We start from the raw sequence: 5,000 nt of genomic DNA, 5'->3' as shown, positions 1-5,000 counted from the left end.
TTGGGTAAAAAAAAACACATTCCCCATTCTCTCAGTAACATAATACAACAAAATACATCAACTATTTTATCCAGCTCTCTGCATTATTACGTATATAATGAGTTTCACTTTAAAAAAAAAAAAATTCTAAGGTGAAAAGTTTTCAGGGGTGGCTCGTTGGTCTAGGGGTATGATTCTCGCTTCGGGTGCGAGAGGTCCCGGGTTCAAATCCCGGACGAGCCCAGCATTTAGCTGCCTTTTAGAGCCCATGATTGATGTTAAATGCTTGATTTCAAAGCATCAATTGAATTTTGCTCTTGCCATTTTACACAATTAGTTTGTAATTACTTAGGAGTATGTAGTACATTTTCAACCATATGGTGGTACTTTGGGTAAAAAAAACACATTCCCCATTATCTCAGTAACATAATACAACAATATACATCAAATATTTTTTCCAGCTCTTTCAATTATTACATAAATAATATGAGTTTCACTTTAAAAAAAAAATATTCTGACGTGAGAAGTTTTCAGGGGTGGCTCATTGGTCTAGGGGTATGATTCTCGCTTCGGGTGCGAGAGGTCCCGGGTTCAAATTCCGGACGAGCCCAGCATTTAAATGCCTTTTAGAGCCCATGATTGATGTTAAATGCTTGATTTCAAAGCATCAATTGAATTTTGCTCTTGCCATTTTACACAATTAGTTTGTAATTACTTAGGAGTATGTAGTACATTTTCAACCATATGGTGGTACTTTGGGTAAAAAAAACACATTCCCCATTATCTCAGTAACATAATACAACAATATACATTAAATATTTTTTCCAGCTCTTTCAATTATTACATAAATAATATGAGTTTCACTTTAAAAAAAAAATATTCTGACGTGAGAAGTTTTCAGGGGTGGCTCGTTGGTCTAGGGGTATGATTCTCACTTAGGGTGCGAGAGGTCCCGGGTTCAAATCCCGGACGAGCCCAGCATTTAGCTGCCTTTTAGAGCCCATGATTGATGTTAAATGCTTGATTTCAAAGCATCAATTGAATTTTGCTCTTGCCATTTTACACAATTAGTTTGTAATTAATTAGGAGTATGTAGTACATTTTCAACCATGTGGTGGTACTTTGGGTAAAAAAAAACACATTCCCCATTATCTCAGTAACATAATACAACAAAATACATCAACTATTTTATCCAGCTCTCTGCATTATTACGTATATAATGAGTTTCACTTTAAAAAAAAAAAAAATTCTAAGGTGAAAAGTTTTCAGGGGTGGCTTGTTGGTCTAGGGGTATGATTCTCGCTTTGGGTGCGAGAGGTCCCGGGTTCAAATCCCGGACGAGCCCAGCATTTAGCTGCCTTTTAGAGCCCATGATTGATGTTAAATGCTTGATTTCAAAGCATCAATTGAATTTTGCTCTTGCCATTTTACACAATTAGTTTGTAATTACTTAGGAGTATGTAGAACATTTTCAACCATATGGTGGTACTTTGGGTAAAAAAACACATTCCCCATTATCTCAGTAACATAATACAACAAAATACATCAACTATTTTATCCAGCTCTTTCAATTATTACATAAATAATATGAGTTTCACTTTAAAAAAAAAAATTATTCTGACGTGAGAAGTTTTCAGGGGTGTCTCGTTGGTCTAGGGGTATGATTCTCGCTTAGGGTGCAAGAGGTCCGGGGTTCAAATCCCGGATGAGCCCAGCATTTAGCTGCCTTTTAGAGCCCATGATTGATGTTACATGCTTGATTTCAAAGCCTCAATTGAATTTTGCTCTTGCCATTTTACACAATTAGTTTGTAATTACTTAGGAGTATGTAGTACATTTTCAACCATATGGTGGTACTTTGGGTAAAAAAAACACATTCCCCATTATCTCAGTAACATAATACAACAATATACATCAAATATTTTTTCCACCTCTTTCAATTATTACGTAAATAATATGAGTTTCACTTTAAAAAAAAAAATTTATTCTGACGTGAGAAGTTTTCAGGGGTGGCTCGTTGGTCTAGGGGTATGATTCTCGCTTAGGGTGCGAGAGGTCCCTGGTTCAAATCCCGGATGAGCCCAGCATTTAGCTGCCTTTTAGAGCTCATGATTAATGTTACATGCTTGATTTCAAAGCATCAATTGAATTTTGCTCTTGCCATTTTACACAATTAGTTTGTAATTACTTAGGAGTATGTAGTACATTTTCAACCATATGGTGGTACTTTGGGTAAAAAAAACACATTCCCCATTATCTCAGTAACATAATACAACAAAATACATCAACTATTTTATCCAGCTCTTTCAATTATTACATAAATAATATGAGTTTCACTTTAAAAAAAAAAATATTGTGACGTGAGAAGTTTTCAGGGGTGGCTCGTTGGTCTAGGGGTATGATTCTCGCTTAGGGTGCAAGAGGTCCGGGGTTCAAATCCCGGACGAGCCCAGCATTTAGCTGCCTTTTAGAGCCCATGATTGATGTTACATGCTTGATTTCAAAGCCTCAATTGAATTTTGCTCTTGCCATTTTACACAATTAGTTTGTAATTACTTAGGAGTATGTAGTACATTTTCAACCATATGGTGGTACTTTGGGTAAAAAAAACACATTCCCCATTATCTCAGTAACATAATACAACAATATACATCAAATATTTTGGTACTTGTGTATTTTGGCGGCGCCCATCGCATCGCATACCATAACACATACGATGGTATGCGATGCGACGCGATATCGTACGATAGTGCACGATGGCATACAATTTTGAAATTGTATGCCATTGTACATGGCATACGATGCCATACGATGCGATGCGATTAAACATTGTATAAGCACCCTAATGGGTGCTTATACAATGTTAAGCACCCAAATGGGTGCTTACAATGTTAAATGCACCCCCACGCCACCCCCCACTATAAACGTGAACCCGAAGCGTGGCGAGCGCAGCGAGCCCGCGAGGGGCGGCGGTACGCGTCCTACGACCTTTTCATACCCCCACTATCCACGTCGCCGTGGAGTTGAGAATAGAATAGTGTGGCGAGCGCAGCGAGCCACCGAGCCCGAAGCGTGGCGAGCGCAGCGCGCCCCGCGAGGGGACGCGGATTCCTTCACAGGTAAACGCGTCCCCTCGCGGGCTTCACAGGTGTCCGCGTCGCCACGGACACCTGTGAAGCCCGCGAGGGGACGCGTATAACTGTGAAGGTATCCGCGTCCCCTCGCGGGGCTCGCTGCGCTCGCCACGCTTCGGGCTGGGTGGCTCGCTGCGCTCGCCACACTATTCTATTCTCAACTCCACGCCGACGTGGATAGTGGGGGTATGAAAAGGTCGTAGGACGCGTACCGCCGCCCCTCGCGGGCTCGCTGCGCTCGCCACGCTTCGGGTTCACGTTTATAGTGGGGGGTGGCGTGGGGGTGCATTTAACATTGTAAGCACCCATTTGGGTGCTCAAAAGCACCCTTTAGGGTGCTTATACGATTTTTGGTCGTATAGGGGGTCAAAATCGCGTCGCATCGCATCGCATGCCATCGGGTGCATGGCATGCGATGCGATGCGATCTGTTCGTCGTACGACGGACATCGGGGGCGCCGCCAAAATACACAAGTACGAATATTTTTTCCACCTCTTTCAATTATTACGTAAATAATATGAGTTTCACTTTAAAAAAAAAAATTATTCTGACGTGAGAAGTTTTCAGGGGTGGCTTGTTGGTCTAGGGGTATGATTCTCGCTTAGGGTGCGAGAGGTTCCGGGTTCAAATCCCGGACGAGCCCAGCATTTAGCTGCCTTTTAGAGCCCATGATTAATGTTACATGCTTGATTTCAAAGCATCAATTGAATTTTGCTCTTGCCATTTTACACAATTAGTTTGTAATTACTTAGGAGTATGTAGTACATTTTCAACCATATGGTGGTACTTTGGGTAAAAAAAACACATTCCCCATTATCTCAGTAACATAATACAACAAAATACATCAACTATTTTATCCAGCTCTTTCAATTATTACATAAATAATATGAGTTTCACTTTAAAAAAAAAATTATTCTGACGTGAGAAGTTTTCAGGGGTGGCTCGTTGGTCTAGGGGTATGATTCTCGCTTTGGGTGCGAGAGGTCCCGGGTTCAAATCCCGGACGAGCCCAGCATTTAGCTGCCTTTTAGAGCCCATGATTGATGTTAAATGCTTGATTTCAAAGCATCAATTGAATTTTGCTCTTGCCATTTTACACAATTAGTTTGTAATTAATTATGAGTATTTAGGACATTTTCAACCATATGGTGGTACTTTGGGTAAAAAAACACATTCCCCATTATCTCAGTAACATAACACAACAATATTCATTAAATATTTTATCCAGCTCTCTGCATTATTACGTACCGTATATACTCGAGTATAAGCCGACCCGAATATAAGCCGAGGCACCTAATTTTACCTAAAAAAACTGGGAAAACTTATTGACCCGAATATAAGCCTAGGATGGGAAATGCACAGAGCAGTTACTAATACACTGGCCACAGGGAGATATAATGGTAGCTCAGGTCTCATTCTAGGGGCATAAGATAAAACCCATGACACTGAAGTGTCCCAATCACCAGATCATTGGGGTTCCACAGGCAGGAGTCTGTGGTACATAGTCAACTATGACCTCTTAGAGGGAAGGGGAGGAAGGTCTGGGGCAGAGGAGGGAAGGAGATAGGCCCCAACAGGGACACTAGTACTCACAGTGACCTGGTTGCTCACTCCGGATCCTGCAGCTTCATAGTGCTGGTGGCTGCTGCCCTGTTTCTCCACAAGTCTTGGCTGTCCCCTCCTCAGGGTGGCCCTGTCGGCATTGCAGGGTGGCCCGGCCCCCAGAGCACCAGTACTAGTGTGGTACTAGATAGGGAGGCAAAGCTGCTTCTTATGCAGATATCGGCAGTGTAGGTGAGCTTCCATTAGCGGTGCTGGGGCTGCAGGATTGACGGATGTGGCACTGTGTACGCACAGTCAGTCAGCGTTTATCAGCCGCGCAGCTCC

General features: G+C 42.0%; 2 non-coding genes across 2 annotated transcripts; both read left to right on the top strand.

Annotated features, from left to right (window-relative positions):
• Positions 1 to 150: 150 nt before the first annotated feature.
• On the top strand, positions 151 to 222 carry TRNAP-CGG (transfer RNA proline (anticodon CGG)). Its single transcript has one exon. It is a non-coding gene; the product is annotated as a tRNA-Pro (tRNA).
• Positions 223 to 4,052: 3,830 nt separating this feature from the next.
• Positions 4,053 to 4,124, top strand: TRNAP-UGG (transfer RNA proline (anticodon UGG)). Its single transcript has one exon. It is a non-coding gene; the product is annotated as a tRNA-Pro (tRNA).
• Positions 4,125 to 5,000: the final 876 nt, after the last annotated feature.

Source organism: Crinia signifera, chromosome 6 (assembly GCF_055691185.1).
Source record: "Crinia signifera chromosome 6, ASM5569118v1, whole genome shotgun sequence".
Lineage (NCBI taxonomy): Eukaryota > Metazoa > Chordata > Amphibia > Anura > Myobatrachidae > Crinia > Crinia signifera.
The sequence above is the reverse complement of the archived record's forward strand: the minus strand, read 5'-3'. Positions and strand labels throughout refer to the sequence as shown.